The 18,089-nt window shown below is 39.7% G+C and overlaps 1 protein-coding gene across 2 annotated transcripts in view; it reads right to left on the bottom strand.

Annotated features, from left to right (window-relative positions):
• Window positions 1–11,383, bottom strand: part of rgs3a (regulator of G protein signaling 3a) — a 132,965-nt gene extending 121,582 nt beyond the window's left edge. The window contains exon 1 of one of the 2 annotated variants that reach the window (XM_080476520.1): window positions 11,326–11,383. The gene's annotated coding sequence lies outside the window, so the exon portion shown is untranslated. Of the gene's footprint in view, window positions 1–10,287; window positions 10,504–11,325 lie in introns of those variants that run through there. The other variant, XM_080476519.1, reaches the window with a different exon arrangement.
• Between the last annotated feature and the right edge of the window lie 6,706 nt (window positions 11,384–18,089).

Raw genomic sequence — 18,089 nt, 5'->3', positions numbered from 1 at the left:
CAAAAGAGTTGATACAGAGATCAGAGAGAATAACAACTGCAGGCACAACTACGAACCGCCAAAGGTCTTCGTAATGTGGCATGACTGATGCTTGATGTAGCGGAGCTTCTAGTAAACAGAACAGAGCAACACAATGTTGGGGGAATGACAAGCACAATGATAATCAATCTTCAAAAGTCACTTCAGAAAAGAAGCGACATCAAGGTGACATCTACCCTAAAGTTTTTCTTTGAAGCAGACGAAAAGTTAAACCAGATTATCCTGAGTCATACTGCTTTGGGGCGATTGAGGTTGTTTATATTGTTTACGTGTCCGATTGTGTTTGGAATTTTGTAGGGTTTTGTGTTTTGTTTGGCAGCACAAGCAGCATATCTGGGTCTTAATTATAGTGTTTGTTTTGTTTTTCCTTTCTAGGTATTACTTCAGTTGTACGATATATGAGTAATACAGTTTGAGTGTTCTTGGTAAATCAATGTGTGACTCACTGTTCAGAGTGAGTGCGTCATCGAGCTTTGAGGTGTTTTATATTCTGGTCAATGAATTCTGGTCAAAGAAAAACGTGAAGTTGATTTGCAGCCAATGCTGACATTTTTTCTTATATTAGGGGTTATAATTAGGTATCCTGAATAAATATGATTTAATTATCAAAATGGAGAAAAATAACGACAATAACAGCTTGGCTCACGGTTTTTCCTCTGGATTATTGTCGGCAACTGATATAAACTGACTATAATACATTACCAAACTTTTAAACATTTATTACGTAAACAGAGAATCAAGGGCAGTGGCGACAAACAAACACATTCTCCCACAATCCAATTATTCATCTCCAACGTCTGAAAATCACACACGTTTAAGGCAGGCTTCAAAAAGATTGAACACAGTTAACAGTATACAACAATTAAATTGATAAAATGCAAATTGCTATTGTCAAGTTTAAAGGATAAAATACTGATTTTGTAAAACAGATTGGGCCAAAGTGCAAAAGTTAATAATGTAAGCAAAGCATGTCCAATTGGAATTTGTCCACCGTTTTCGAAAGATAAGCAGATGAAGCACAACACTGAGACATTGAACTGTGCAGCGACTGGCAGCAAGATGATGCTGTGAAATCTTACTGGATATTTGCAAGTGCATCGAAAATCAAGTGACAGGCTTTCAGCAACAATGTGCATTTATAGAAAACCACTATGAACTATGCCTCCTTCATTCTGAAGGTACTCCATGTTGTTCATGATTAAGGTATGTAAAAACTAGAGATAATCGTGAACAGATTCTCAAATAATTAACATTTAACAAAGGACCATAGGGTTATAGTATCACTTTACTTGTCCAATTGAGATCAAAAGGGTCTTCATTTGTCCTCTGATATTCAGTTTGACAAGCATCCCTTAATCTACTCCCTCAGCCAATCTTTATTCTCTTTACTCTTATCCCAGCCAACACCGGAGACGGGCAGGACAGGTAATCACTCTCACAGACACACCCGTGGGCAATTTAGAGAAACCAATACGCCAACTACATTGTGGGAGGAAGTGGGTGTACGTGAAGACAGGCACAGGAAGCACAACAAATTTCAGACGGTCAAGCCCTGTCGGCCAGCATGTTTGAACCAGAATCATTCCGGTATGAGCCAGCGGGGCCTAACCACACCATCTTTTATTCATCTGCTTAGTCGTTTTTGCCTAATTCACATTCCCATGACATGAGTCACTTTCTGGAAAAAAAACTCCACTGATAAACATGGAGGGTGTTTGTCATTTCACATTGGTGAGTCTTTTGCCCGCATTACACTGAAAGGGAGCAGGATGAAAAAAACAACTCTTCACTTTTAAGAATAAGCTCCAAACACAGTGGAAGAAACAACCTTCTTCTATATAAATTGATTATTTCTGATAATGCAGGTCAACATTATGATTGTATTTGCTATTAGAAACTGTGATGTGCAGATGGCCTGTTTTTATGTTGCAAGAAAGAGACGTGTCAAGTTTAAATTCACTCAATGTTGTATACTAAGTAAGCTACAAAAAGAAATCAGCTACCAAATCAAGCCATACATTTTTACAAATATCTAGAAGTATATATTTTACAATTAAATTCGATCACAAGCAGTTAACACTCAAGATCACTTGAGTCTTAAACTCAAATGATCTCAGTCACAGTTCGAACTAGTTAATATACATATTATTCATTCTGTGTTGTTTTGCTATATTTGATATGGCGTTATTGTTATATTCAGTTGTATCGCCGTGTTAACAACACAAAAGAAGTACATACATGTATATTGCAATACGAACATCTTTCCTGTAAAAGCACTTTTAATGTACTTCATCCTTCATCCATGTATTGCCTGTTCATAATCAGTCAAAAGCCTAAAGACACTCCAAACATGGCACCAGAGCAAAGCACCAGTAAGAGAGCAACTTGTGAACCTTTTTGACCTCAGCAACTACTGAGCAACAGACTCATTTCTCTCTAGGCTGGAAGCGGGACACTGTGATGACTATTGGCTGTCCGCGTTAGCTGGACAGCAGTGACTGACGCATTTCATTTCCTGTTTCTATCATGAGCAATGGGGAACAGCCAGAAAGAATTATGCCAGCTGTTTGTTGCAAGATGGTACCTGATAGAGGGAAGAAGGTACCTGATAGAGAGAAGATCGTACGTGATAGAGATTGGCATTTAAGGGGAACAAACTAATACATTGTCAAATAGAGAGTTTGTTTATTTCCAAAATAATGCAGCGACATGGCCTATGGATTAAACACTCTATGTTCCGCTGAAAAATATTCAATGACAGGATTTTAAATATTTTTACAGTACACATATAAATCCTTCTCTCTTGGAGTAGTGTTAAATGTTTGGAGGTAAAAACTGCTTAACCATCACCCTGTTAAGAGGCAGAGAAATCAGTCTGAGTCATTATTACATTTTTGAAGTTATCTATTGATAAGATGTTCTAATATTGAAGCTGGCCATTCAAATATACAACTCCAACTAAGCTGCACAATGCCTGTGTATGGTGAAGAACAACAGTTGTCTTTATTTCATACTGGTGAGTATTTCCTAAGACCACAGACGCTCCAAAAAAAAAAAGGGGGATAAATTACATGAAATATTAACAAGAAATTATCTCATTCAGGATGTACTCATAAATCCACATATATAACAAATTTGCTTTCTTGTGTTTTGATGACAAATGTGTGTTTTTGGTGTTAGAATATGTCAGCCACGCAGAACTGTCGGCGTGTGACACAGGATTAAAGCCTCTGCGGAGCAGGATCTGTATTTGCTTGTTTTCCACAGTCACACTCTCTTCAGTCTTGCCCACTTAGTTCCGCCAACCTTCTGCAGACTCTACGTGTGTGCCCGCTGGTAAATTAATTCTAATTTACTTTGTGACCGTGTCAGCTTAAGCCCGTTGAGGTTCATTGCCTCTGACCCCCGACACATGGATATGTCCTCCCACTTTCGATTAAAGGCCGTGCTGTTTGGAGTTCTGACATCTGCAGAGATTCGTGGTCGTAATGCAGCAAAAAGCCCGACACCCCCACGGTCACACTGCGCCTGGTTAATTTCTTCCTGACCCTCTTGAGAGATTAACAACACGTTAGGGGGAGTACACTGCACTTTTTCTCAGCAGGTACATTCATTTATATTGGGCCACATTGTGCTTTTAATAACATTTATGGTGCTTCTGTTCTTTTCAACCTCCCCAGTAAGCCATACCAACGTGACAATGAAAGACCACACCAGGACTCAAGATATAAATGAATTTCAATTATGGCTGGTTTTATTCATCATACCTGTGGTTTTCCTTGAAGTTGCGTGACTTCAGAATACCCTCACCCAGCCTGAACTTGAAAAGAAATGTAAGTTATCCAGAATGAATAGCTAAGAAGCAGCGTGATGGCGTAGTGGCTGCCACTCCTACCACACAGTGAGAGAAATCACTGATTTAATTCAGACCCTGGGGAAAAATTTGCATGTTATTCCAGTGCATAGATTTTCTCCAGAGACTTCACTTTTCTCTCTGTGCCTTAAAAATGTGCTTGAGGTTAATCGGTGTTCAGTGTCTCTCTGTTTTAATTCTGTCAGGGAATGGCAGGATGTACGCTACAGTGACCATAATCTGTCGACCCACATATGACACTAGAAAAAATGAAGACAAATGTCCTCATAACACATAAATTATTCATGTGTTTATGAAACACTTCATCTAAGCTTACACTGGAAAAAGTATGCAAGCCCTGATGCTAATGACTCCACAAAGAGGAAAGTAGAATGTTGGAAAAGCGGAAGTTGAATCAATCAACTTAAGAGAAAGCTGCTGACTTGGAAAAAAAATTAAAAATAAAAACACCCCAAATCTGCTGTTTTATAAGAAACACCTGCTGATATGAACCAAAACAATCCTTTAAAAAAAACTGCCATTCAAGACTGAGGCTGACAAAGTAATGTTAAAGATTTTAAGTATTTTCCATTGTGGAATCCAGATAAATAGAAAGTAGTACTCCATACGATGGGGTGCCAATCTAAATTACTCCAAACTATGCTCAGTGATGTGAAAAGGAGGCCTGAAGGCGCGGCATCAGACTTGAAAAGAACACTGGAAGAAGTTAGGATTTTTTTTAATGAGACTTCCGCAACCAAAACATTCAACAGAAGAGGTATGACGTAATATGACATTGCACTGCTGAGAAACTGCTCTCAACGAACCCTGAAGAATAATGCCAGAGTGACTGCCTCCCATCTGAAGCTGAAGCTCAGCAGCAGCTGAGTGATGCAGAAGCATGATGATCTTCAATGAGTCAAGTGAGATTATAAAAGACTGACCTAGGAAATGATCAAAATCATCTTTTAGCATGGAAGCCCAGGCTAAAATTTAAAGAGGTGCTGTGAAAACAGAAAGTCAATCACAGTGTGATTACAACAATATGTCCATGACCAAACGGTTCTGTGAGGGAATCAAATTCTTTCCGAACTTTGCATTTCTGGTCAACAGCTACCAGAAGCACTTGTTGCTAGAAATGTTTCAACTCATCGTGAAATCTAGGGTTCAATTACTTAATCTCACAGTAATATGAATGTTTAATGAATATGGTAAATAATGACACGTTATTAAAAGCACCCAGAATCCAGCAGCACACTGCAGCTGAGTTGTATTTGGGAGCTTTCTTGTAAAGAGTTTGCGCTTGAATGTTTGAGGCTTTTCTCCTGGTATTTTAGCATCGTACCAACCACAGTGAATGCATTTGAGGTTACTTGGTGATTATACTCACCATTAGGTGTGAATGTATGTGTTTGTCTGTATCTCTGTATTTGTCCTGTGACATTGCTCAGCTGTGATTAGCTCCTGCCCCATGTGGGCCCGAGGTGGGTGAATATATTGATATAGAGTTAATCATACTGTGTTTGTCTATACGTCTAACTGAGATGTTAATCTTAACATCTTCTAGAACTAAAATATAAGTATTTAGGAAAATCTTTTCAAATGTGTTCTTGCAACCATATTGGCCACAGAGGTGAAAAAACAACCTAAGAAGTAGAACTGAAACCAGAGACAATCGCTGTGTATACCATATCTGTAAATCTTTATTATCATTGAAGTACTAAATCGAATAACATTTCATTTTGCAATAACTGATAGTGTCAGAATTGCAGAGTTTGTAGTACAGTAGGTTGAGATAACTTATTGTGTCAAATACTTCACTTTAGATCAAGCAGACATAGCGGTAGGGTCAACCTTACCCTCGGAGAAGACACGCGAATCAAGGACACGTCACATACCCATCAATCCAGCCAACATACACCATCAGACACACCCTTTCATATCCAACGGTATCTGCAAAAAATGAATACCCCCTCCCCCACATCAAACCCCTTCAATATAAGTGAATCACATAGTGTATATTTTAATCTCCTGATTTAAAGGCACAGCGCGCCATCTGGAAAGGCTTGGCAGCACACATGCACAAAGTGTCTGGTTCCCTATTCGTCCATTATGAAATGTCAAACACACGTGTGTGTGTGTGTGTGTGTGTGTGTGTGTGTGTGTGTGTGTGTGTGTGTGTGTGTGTGTGTGTGTGTGTGTGTGTGTGTGTGTGTGTGTGTGTGTGTGTGTGTGTGTGTGTGTGTGTGTGTGTGTGTGTGTGTGTGTGTGTGTGTGTGATTCAGATGACACACTTTTTAAGCACAAACCCAGTGGGTCCTCTGCTATTTTTGCTTTCACGCATATACAGACCACCTGACCCACATTGTAAGTTTGTTGGAGGGAAGTGCGTTAGCCATGGTCAAAAACACACACACGTACATGTCACCGTGGGTCAGCTGTGGGCACTGAAGCACTGTAACCAAGCTGGCACAGCGAGGCTAGAGGAGGCTATCAAACACGCTTTCATATCTGGCATTTTAAGCTAGAAATGCAGTCACAGGACATGTAATTTATTCATTACAAGACAATGACTGTGTTTTATTTTACTTCTGCTAAACTGTTAATATACAGGCTCCAATATTTCATTCTATGCAATCACAGCAAAGCGTCTGGATACGGTCCAAGTTAGACATAATATCCATATGTCCAGCATTGTTAATATTAATAGCATTTTAAATGCTGAGCACAACATTACGTGGGTTTAATCGAAGTCTGTAGCACTGCAGTAAAAAACAAGTGTTCTGAAAATCAACACTAATTGCTCCATCACGCCTTATCTCAAAAAATGCAGTTCGGCTGCCATTCACGCTTTTCTATTATAGCCTCTCAACTCACATTAAGCAAAGTTAAGATGGCAGCCTTTTTATTGTAGTCTACAGTGTAATTAGCTGTCAGCACTCTGCAGATAGGTTTTGTTGTGGAATCAGAAATGCATGAACAACGCAAGAGAAGATTCTGTCAAAATCACAATGGCACAAGAAGTATAGACAAGTACGACTTATGACAATTTCCTCATCAGAAAATTGTGAGGGTCTTTTTTTTTTCTTCTTCTTTTGCAAAATGACTGTTATTTTCTACCGTAAATTCTGAATGATGTGTGGAAAAGGCAGCAGTAACTATGGCGCACAACAATACAACTACAAAAAAAAGATTATATAATATGTTCATTGTCGCTTTTCCACACACTGTCAATGATATTTGATTCCCATTAGTTCAGGTTGATTTTGCATCATGTGTAACTGGGCCGCCAGCTTCGTAGTCCAACGTCATTTTGCCTACAGGGATTTGGCCTTTGAAATGGTCCAGGTCTGTGAGTGAGGGATTAGTCGGACACACAGATCCAAACAGAGCACCTCCGCTGAGGGTCTGCACAGGATTACCTGGCGGACAAGTGGAAACACTTTTCAACAGGTGATGTTTGACATTGTTTTCAAGTAGTAAAGTTATAATGGCATCACAGCATTATGGTAGTGAATAGCCGCTGGGGAGTCTCTGAAGTCAAGCGCAGCTGGATGGATGTTTTGTTCTCAGCTTCTTGTCTGATCATTTTCTTTTTAATAGTTTTGACTGCAGCACAGTTTGAAGGAAATGGTTTATTGCAATGTAAATATACAAGTACTGCACAATCTCTGAAAGTACAATCCTCCAACACAGAATGACTGCATAAAGGCTGGTTACAGACAAGCACTTTAGTACCGTGATATTTCAAGGCTCTGATGGAAAGCGGAGAGCAAATGTAAATAAATGATGTTTACTTCTAAACAAAAAATGTAACTACTTCTCGGTTTAACTGAATGTTTCATTGCTAACAATATTTTGAATCTGACTACATTGTCAACTTGAATACAAGATAATATTACAAATGCATCATACCTTCTTACAACCACCAAAGAGGTATTGTTGCAATAACTTTGTAAAACAACTCATTTTAGCAAACAATGTAAGAAAACAGCTGTCCTGTACAATCTTTAGTCTACACACTGCAACAGCGTATGGAGTACTATATTTTTGTGATCAACCATATACTCCCAAAATATATCAAGTTTAACCATCACTAAGTGGCTTTATATCTCGTCTATATTGTGTTTATTTGCCTCACCTAACATCAACCATTTTCCTACCTGCAAAAGTGGAACACAAACCTCAACACATAACCTATTCCCAGGTGGAAAACATAATGAAAGCAGTGAATTCCATGCTGAAACTTAATTTCATTATTTTCAGCCGATCCAAGTTTTTTTCTACATCATTTGCAGGAATAATACTTTGTCTCACCCTTGTGTGACCCCAACTGTACCGCTTGCAGTGCATGCAGACTAAAACTCCTTAACCCGGGGCCACCGGGAAACGGTGCTTATCATAATTCTCCTAAGCATTACACAAAAGCAATATACAAGCAAACTTTTAATCAAATTCACACACGCAACTACTCCAACTGGCAAACAGCTCTCGAGCCACGTTTCAGTCCATTTCGGGCCGTTTTAGAATAGACTTTGACCATCTGGGAACTCTTTAGTGTTTTGCGTAACAAAAGCACAGAGGAGGACGGTACATTACAAACATCAGTGCCAGAATCACTGCAAGTTATTAATCCATCCTCTAAAACCATTTCATACAACTTATGGTGGCTGGAGGCAGAGGACAGGTCGCCAGGCCATCACAGGACAACTGCAATACTTCAGTCACCAATTAACCTCAAGCCAGAGAACCTGGAGAAGATTTACGCATGTGCCAGGAGGACACACAAACTCAAACCAGGGATCTACCAGCAGGAGTGGCAAAGCAGGTCATACATTCCTTAAACGTTGTTAGCAAGCAGAAATGGTTTGCAGTACAGCAAAACGACTAATTGGTCATGAATGCAAAGTACAACAAGAAGAGAGTGAGCTTGCCAAGCTCTGAGTACACTCGTACTCACTCCTGTCATTTGAGGTCTCCATTAATGATGCATTCAGATTACAAATCCTGGACGGGATACATTAAAATGGATTTTGCCAGGTAAAGCCAAGTATTGAAAAGAGAAAAGAAAATTAAATTGAAGATGGAGAGAAAATGACCCAGCGATGTCAGAGAAAGTGATAAATATTCAGGTGAGAAAACAGACGTGTAAAATGAAAATAACTGGAAAGACAGATTTGTCAAAACACATAAATAATCAGCGTTAAACATGCAGATTCAAAATGGACAGAGGATGGAGAGAAAGAGAGAGAAAGACATAGAGAGAGAGAGAGAGAGAGAGAGAGAGAGAGAGAGTTGTGCAATGAACAGTATTGTAATGAAAGAGGCTTCGGTCATTTCCATGTTAGTACATGTCATGCTGCAGCAGTGCCTCCATGGCCTACATTCTGCCAGCTGGCACCACACAAGTGCACGCATGAGTTTGTACCGTTCACTCACACACAAACACGCATAAGCATGAATCAGATGAGACAGTAGTGGGGCAATACTGCCACTGGGAAAGATGAAGACATTCTACATTCATTAATACAACCAAGCACACTTTTTGTTTTTTTGTTTTTTAAGTTATCTTGAGACATCCTGTAGTGATTCCTTGATACCTGCTTTAAGTTTCAACGAATTAAACCAATTATTAAGAAAAAAAATTACTGTATGCAAAAAACAAATACTGTACTTAAAAGTCGGGGTACCCTCATGCTGGCTGATTCCTGTCCAATCTGATACCTCTGTCCCAATTCCACCCGCAGAAGCATAAAAGTAATTTTAAAGTTGCATGAGGCAGCTTAGCCTAGTTCAGCCAAGCAGTGTAAATTAGGATGGGGTTAGCTAACGTCTCATGATATCACCGTCATTCCCATAACCCACAGTAGAACGACATGAATAAGAAAAGGAGACTCTGTGTCACTTTGGAACAGGGAGAACTGGAGTTACGTGCTTTTTCTTATATCCTCACTGTGAATGGTTTGTGCACGTGTGTGTGTAGACAAAAATATAGGGTCAGTGTACATAATAATCCACTGAAGAGGAACAGTAAGCTCCTTAAGGGGTTTCCCGTGAACAGCAATTGTGACCAATTTAGCCCAGCAGCAGAAAATTTGACAAGATTTAACAGATTAGCAGCACAGGCATGATGGAACAAAGGGAGAATGAAGGATCATAAAGAAGAGAAGAGCAATACAAGCACATAGGACAAGAGATAAAAAAAAAAAATGAAAAAAATGAAAAAAACTTTGAAAGAGTCAGAATGACAGAAAAGAAGTACTGGGTAGCAGAAGTAGTGAGAGCATACATTGCCACAGCATCCTCAAAATACGCCATGCTGCAAATCCGCTGCCATGCAATCCAACACGCAACTTCTAAAAAGCACAGTGTGAAAACACAAACAGAGTACTCACCTAATCTAAGCTGCCCTTATGGCTGGTACAGAGAAGCAACACACACACACACCACCACCACCACCACCGAGTGAGTGAGAACATAAGTAGGAAGAGAAGGAGCGCTCAAAGGTGGTGAGAAGAAGAAGAAACAAAAAAGATTCCCAAACAAGTGTGTGGGTGTTTGTGTGTGAGTTGGGTGTGTGTGTCAGTGTGTAAGGGGAGATCCACTCCAGCAGCGAATGCAAAGGGAAAGCTCCGTCCTTCTCTCTCTCTCTCTCTCTCTCTCTCTCTCTCTCTCTCTCTCTCTCTCTCTCCTCTCTCTCTCTCTCTCTCTCTCTCTCTCCTCTCTCTCTCTCATCTCTCTCTCTCTCTCTCTCTCTCTCTCTCTCTCTCTCTCTCTCTCTCTCTCTCTCTCTCTCTCTCTCTCTCTCTCTCTCTCTCTCTCTCTCTCTCTCTCTCTCTCACAACTGTGACGTGTCAGGGTTTCGTCTCGCCCCTCCCTTCCTCATCCATTCCATTCTGTCTTTCTCTCAATCGCGCTCCCAATCCCTCTCTCTCTCTTCCTCTCTTAATCCCTCACTTCCCCAGTCGCTCCACCTCCCAATCTGAAAGACTGATGAAGACAGCATCCACAAACATACTAAAATATTTTAGGGCAGATGTATTATACAAAAATGAATTAATGTACCATTTCACCTTTATGTTTGTTTTTGAACATAGAATTCCATTTCCGTCTTCATCTCCATTTAGCATTTATGACTTTTATGAGCAGGGCATCAATTCAAACATTTACCTATCAGTGCCAACACATTGCACTAAAATTGTAATGCATATTTAAACCTTTCATTTGCAAAGATAAACATGTTTTTACCTTTCTTATCTTAGTCACAATAATCTAATTTGCACAATAAACATGTGATGAAGAGTTCAACCAAAATATAATTACAATAGATGCAGCCTTTCAAATTAAATAAGGAACATTTCCGAGAATAAGCGGCCAATTACAATATACACAGGTACAAACATCCAATTTGATCAATAATTCAGATGACTTACCAATGGTGTGATGATTGTGCTGTTCAGGCACTTTGAGATGCTTCTTCCTCCCCACCTCTTCTTCAAGGAGGTAGTACCATCCTCGAACCTCCTTCAACACACACACGAACAAGGCTATGTATCTTTTTAAGTTCAGAGAGTCCCACATGTGAACACGCTTGTTTGTGCATGGATGCTGATGTTAGGACAAGTGATTCAACTTAATGAGAGCTATATTTAACATGAATCATCTATGCATAAACATGCTGTACACACACACACACACACACACACACACACACACACACACACACACACACACACACACACACACACACACACACACACACACACACACACACACACACACACACACACACACACACACACACACACACACACACACACACACACAAAAGCAAGGACTCCATTTGGTTGCACCTCCAGGGCTGCAAACACAGAACGCACACACACTTACCACTCACAATGCTTTAGCTTATTCGAGCAGCTGATGCCGCCACTTCTGAGTACTGCCTTGTGAGCCAGATGGTGTGTGTGTGTGTGTGTGTGTGTGTGTGTGTGTGTGTGTGTGTGTGTGTGTGTGTGTGTGTGTGTGTGTGTGTGTGTGTGTGTGTGTGTGTGTGTGTGTGTGTGTGGGTGTGTATGTGTGTCTGCAACTACTGCATGTGTGGTAAATAAAATAACATAGACTGTGGCACAGAGAGTCTGATTTATAATCCCGTTGATGTGGCCTCAGTCAACAAGGGCTGATGTGGTTTACCATCATATTACTGTGTCACACAGGCACAAACGCGCACACACACACGCACACGCCTACTCTTTTGTAAGGAATAAAGTGACGCTATGGACAGTGACAATAATCTCCATTTTAAAAGCATCTTATCTGAGTGGACAGATTTCTGCAGGCTGTGGGACAAGGGGGGGATGACGGGCAGGGAACTTGCATAGAGGAAAGCGGGGGGAGGGTAGGGTGTGTGTCCTGAAAGTCAGGGGAGGGATTTATTCCATCGTTCAATATCGCTGTGCACATATGACTAACGGGGTGAAGTGTGGGGCAGAGGCAGAACTTTCAGGAAAAAAAAGTACAACAAACCAAAAGGGTGCAAACAAATAAGATGTGACAAGCAAGTGATGCAGGTTAATAAACATAGCAGCCAGCACTCATAAGCCACAACTAGGGGGGCAGAAAGGGATGGGCTTCTAGAAAGGGTTGAATGGAAAAAAATAACAACAGAAGCGAAGAACGGATGTGTTGCGGAGGAGGCAGAGACATAACTCCCTATGACTCAAAGCTAAAGCTCCCTCATTACCATATTAAGCCAATTAAATATTCATTGGGATAAATGTTAAAGGAAGGAAGCCATAAGGCTGAGTTAAAACATAATTCCACTAAGTTGTTGCTTTCAGAGCTGACACGAAAGTTAATTGAAAATGCAGAAAAGACATACAAGGGTGGGTTGTGTACTAGAGAACAGGAAGCTTGGTAATTTTGCAGCTGTGTTCATATTCATTAACCTTTTTTTTATTTTAAGTTTGGGTGAAGGATTCCAAATAAAAGGTATTTGCTTTCTAAAAAAAAATGTTAGGTTAGGTTGTAGGTATATATTATTCCTTCAGGGTGTTTCATGATGTATCACAAGCAAAACGTTGATGTTTGAGAAATTCTATTAATTAAGAATGTCGATTCAATAGGCTCTTTTATTTCGCTTTCCCACGTTTGACTGGTGGGTGCTCATATGCATGCTTGACCTGGCCATTACTCTGCAATGTTCAAGTTCCTGATGCTCAGCGTTTCTGCAGTCTGGCTTCGATCGCTTTGTTGGACCAATTTTTGATTGGCAGGGCCTCTACGCTTCTGTCCTGTATCTCCCCTTTCTCATGTTCTTACAGCCCACGCTGCCATATTCTCCATAATTCAGTCCTTGCAATATTCCACATTTGTGACTTTTGGATTAAAAAAAAAAGTCAAGGGATAAAAAAGGCACGGATGTTGGTCAATTGTTGCTCTGAGATCTAATTTTGTGAAAATGTGAAACTCAGGCATCATTGAGAAAAAAAAAATCATTCCATTTAGGAGTTTTGCGTATCCCTTGATGCATCTCGAAAGGCACAACTAAGCATTTGTAAAAGCAAGAATATATAAATAGATATTCTTTTTAAAGTGCACAGACATTGCCTGTCCTTTACTTTATACGCTAAAAACATCCAGTACAGTACAAGAAAAGTGCCCTAAAAGGTGTTATCATAAGTGCTCAACACATTAAGCATCTGGTACCATACTAACCACTTTAACATGGATTTCCTTTCAAACGGGAAATCTGCGGTCTGCTAAAGGATGGAAAATTAGAGCTGAATAATTAAAGAATTGAAAGAAAAATGCAGTTACAGGGATATTGTGTACAGTGGAACACAAGCTATTACTTATAACTCAAAGAGCACAGCTGAACTTTTGAACTTCCACATTCATGACTAGAAGACAATGATGGCAACATGAATGTAATTTTTTTCCCATTGTAACTTATTTCTATTTCGAAAATGTAAGCATGCAAATTCATTACATGAAAATGGTTAATATAATTGCCTGTAAAACCACATAAACATCTGTAAATTTGCGACTGATATTTTGACACAACTGAAGCAAGCTGCAGACCCTTAATTTTGTTTTGCTGTCTCTTTGAGGGCGCATTTTTCCCACCGACAGGCCAGAGCAACATGTAAAATAGAATAAGTGTGATGAAAACATGATGTGCTGCTTTTGACGGCTCACACACACACAAACAAGAGGAATCAACTTTTAGATTTGCTACTCTCTGACAGAATTTTATTTCTGGAATATTTCTGCCAGTGATATGAAAAATCTCCCAAAAAAAAAAAACAAGCTTGGTTAATCTTCCAAGACATGTTTTCACATTTTCAACAACAAATCGCCATAGTGGGGAAGATAAAATAAGCTGTAGTGAACATCCATGAGTGTAGCACGTATGGCATCTGCAGGTCTATATATAAAGACCAGCCTAACTTAAAAGCATCTAACTAGTACACCTCCTAAAAATGCTCACTAGTTTGCAATTCCTCAAAGACTCCAACATCTGCTGAAAAGCTACTTAGCTAAAGTGTACACATGCCAAGTAGAATCTTACGTGACTTTAACTTTCGATGTGTGAGCGGGCAGCCACGCTTTTCGTGGATTTTAAAATACAACTCGTTTGCGTTTTGTCTGGTCTGTTGGTGGCGTAGCTTTGACGACTGCAATAAAATGGAGACGTGACATCGGGAAGGAAATCGCAGCCTGGCACTGTGACCAGAGCATATGCACAACATACCGTCTTCATAGGTCCACTCATCCAAGAAAATGCAATCCAGTAGTACAGCTCAGCCATAAATTGGGTTTCATGTGTAGATACTGTGTTATTTATTTTTGACAGAAATTGTCTTTTGAAGTTAAGTTGTTGCAGTTTTAAGTGGTATGGAGCTTAACTGCATTATATGTATTGTATGGTATTATATTGAAATGAATAAGTGCACCTACCTTTGTGTTTGATGGCAAAAATGTTGGATTCTTGCTGTTACTTGGAATATAACAGATCCTATATTCTGTGAGGCTTAAATGAAGATGGCATCAATGTGACCCATAACATTTCGGTATGTTCAGTCCAATATCTAGAGGCGAGACTGCTGTGCAATAACACACGCAAACCCCAAAGTGTTTCCTCCCAACTGTTAAGGTCACTGGGAATCATTCACACTGAATTAGGCTCTAACGTTCATGGTCTGATAGAGAGACACAAACACGCAAAGAGCGGACATCAAAAAGGACTATTTACAAAATGTCTTTAAACCAAATTCAAACTTACCTTATCTTCTTCCATGAGGGAGCGCACACCAAAGCTCATGCAGCCAAGCAACACACTCATCCTGTTGATACATCGACAGACAGACGAGCAGACAGACAGAGAGAATAAATAAAGAGATGTAATCTATGAGTAAAGCCAACAGATCATCCAAGTCAACTCAGACCCATGAAATATATTGGGGGGAGGGGGGGGGTGTTACCCTCCAAAAAGTGTTAAATAAAACATACTGAGTGAATCAATATGATGCCGTTTAAACTTTTATAGTGCTCTTCATCTTTGCGTCAGATTTTTGTCAAGCACAGTCTTGTCCCGCGGTGCCACGCAAGACTCATTTATAATAAAACACAAACCATAAAATTGATCCTCTGGGTGAAATTGACGATGTCGGAAGCATAATAAACCATAATGAAGACAAATAAAACAGTAATAAAAAGTGCATTGCTGCAAAAATGCCACGCTTGGGAAATATTTTTCTCATGACCAACGAACTGACATTGAACAAATATCCCCCAACTTAGTTATGGCAGCCTGTTCGTGGTGGTAGAAGAGGGGGTGGAGGATGATTAATTATGCATATCGGAGAGGGATAGCGCTCGACAACCTCACAGCTGGACAGGAGTAATGTAGCTGTTGGTGTTGTTTTTTGAAGCCAAACTGGCTGTCAGCACTAATGACCACCTGAAATACTCTTTGGCTCCAGTCAGTGGAAAGAGCTTTTGCCTGAAAAACTTTCTGTAAATCCAGGCATTTTTAAGGGGATCTGTAAAAACATAAAGGTGCATCAAAGAATGTAAAAAGTATGGGAAATAGATTTTTTCAACCATTGATTTGTTGTCTATCTTAAGCAACTTTTCTGAATTTGGTTAGTAAGTAAACCATTTCTAATAAATAACAGCTGATATTGGACAAAGTTTTTCTGGATAACAGAGCAACGTCATGGTTACGTCTCTCATGTTACAGTGAGAAGTGTCTCTGTGTGTGTGTGTGTGTGTGTGTGTGTGTGTGTGTGTGTGTGTGTGTGTGTGTGTGTGTGTGTGTGTGTGTGTGTGTGTGTGTGTGTGTGTCTTCCCTGGGTAATCTGGCTTCTACCCATAAACCACAAAATAGGATTGTTGAGTGAAATGGTGACTTAAAAGTTGGAAATGATGAATGTATGGATTGAACCTGTGTCAAATATGACTCACTCTTAACATTTTTTAAAAAATAGTAGTGGGGAGAATCACACAATCACTGAAGTGATTAGGATCCATACATTCTGTGAAATTGCATGTCAATCAGTTTGGCACTTGTGCACATCCCTGGCCAATCAAATATCACAGACACTTAAAATCCAAAATTCTCCATCCATGAAGCAACACAACAAGCACACATTGCTAAAACCGGATTCATTGGTCACATTGTAGCATTGAGTAACATATTCGTTGCAGAAGGACAATCGTCTTTAATGTTTTTATGTAAGTACAAAACCATTATAATAAACATATTAAAAAGAATATTGTAATGAAAGTTAATTTAATTAACCTTTTTATCTATTTGAGCAAAATGAAGAATGCATAACTGTAAGAGCAAATCTCAAGAATTCTCTGTTTCAATCAAGACTATGCGGTGTGATTTCCCATTTTCTTCTCCCTTTGTTTTCCCTTCAAAGTGTATGATCAAACACTGTAAAGTCTTAAACCTGCCATGGCCGTGAAAAAACATTTCTGAAAAGCTGGCAGCTGTCCAAAAGATAGAAATGAGATCACTAAAAAGAGAGGAAGAAAAGGCAAGACTATAAAACATTCAAACTGTTCATGTGATCAGTTTATTAATTTTATAATTTCACATTTGTGTTCATCGGCAACAGTTTCTGTGCAAGAAATTATCTTTTAAATGTATCTGCAAGCAGCTGTAGGGTCTTTATTCCTCCAGCTGACATGACAGGAGAGGCGGTGTAAAGCCCAGACAAGCTGCCGGTCCATCAAACAGCCTGACTAAGATTAGAAACAGTCTGCACGTGCTGCCTTTGCGCCCATACATCACAGGGCTGCTTCACGTCCAAGTAAGCCGAGTTTGGCTGCAGTCGCACTCTGGCCAAAATTCCGGTTGTGTTTAAGAGGATTTGCTGAAGAGGCACCACTTCCTGCAACTTCCACTCAGCAGCACGAGAGGGGAAGTTGAATAAGCACAATTCATGACATTTCAGCCGGGCCTTCTTAAAAAAAATTACTTTTGAGATGAAAACTGGGGGCTCAAGGCTATACATTAACCCACAAGTCTGGTTCTTACTGATATCAACATGAAAAACATATTCACAAATTACAAAACAAATAACGTATGTATGATTATTTATTCAACAGGTTGATATTAAGGTCCCTGACTTACTCTGCAATACAGCTGTCGCTGGATTTCCTTTTAGATGATTGCTGCTCATCTGACGCTCTGCACAGCCTGCGGTGAACAGATGCTGCCCTGGTTTATGTTGTCTTTGCATCGCAGACTCCTCCGTGATGTGTGAAATAGCTCTTTGAGAGGGTTTTTGAACAAAGCCACGCGCATACAACTATATGTACGTTTGGTATACGCAATAATATTTACATTTCACTTCTATCATCAGGGGCTTAATATACAGCTTTTGGCACAAGAGGACCGTCACATATTCACATCTTTCACTAAAAATGCACTGGGACTGTTTCAGGATTGAAGCAAGCAGGCACTGATTGGATCCAGCAAGAATGTAAAATATCAAACGTGTAAATCTCTTGTTAATATATGTTCTTACTGGCCTTTTCTAATTAATACAAGGAAAACACTTGGTTTAAAAGAGGCTTAATTGCTTACCAAGGAAGAGAGAATCGTTCTTAATCTCTGTCCCAGAAACTGTCTTAAAGGATCTTTATCTTTACAATAAGTCAATGATCTAAACTCAAC

This window comes from Lipophrys pholis (genome assembly GCF_963383615.2).
Source record: "Lipophrys pholis genome assembly, chromosome: 12".
NCBI classification, from domain to species: Eukaryota; Metazoa; Chordata; class Actinopteri; order Blenniiformes; family Blenniidae; genus Lipophrys; species Lipophrys pholis.
Note: the sequence above shows the minus strand (reverse complement) of the source record. Positions and strands in the feature narration are given on the sequence as shown.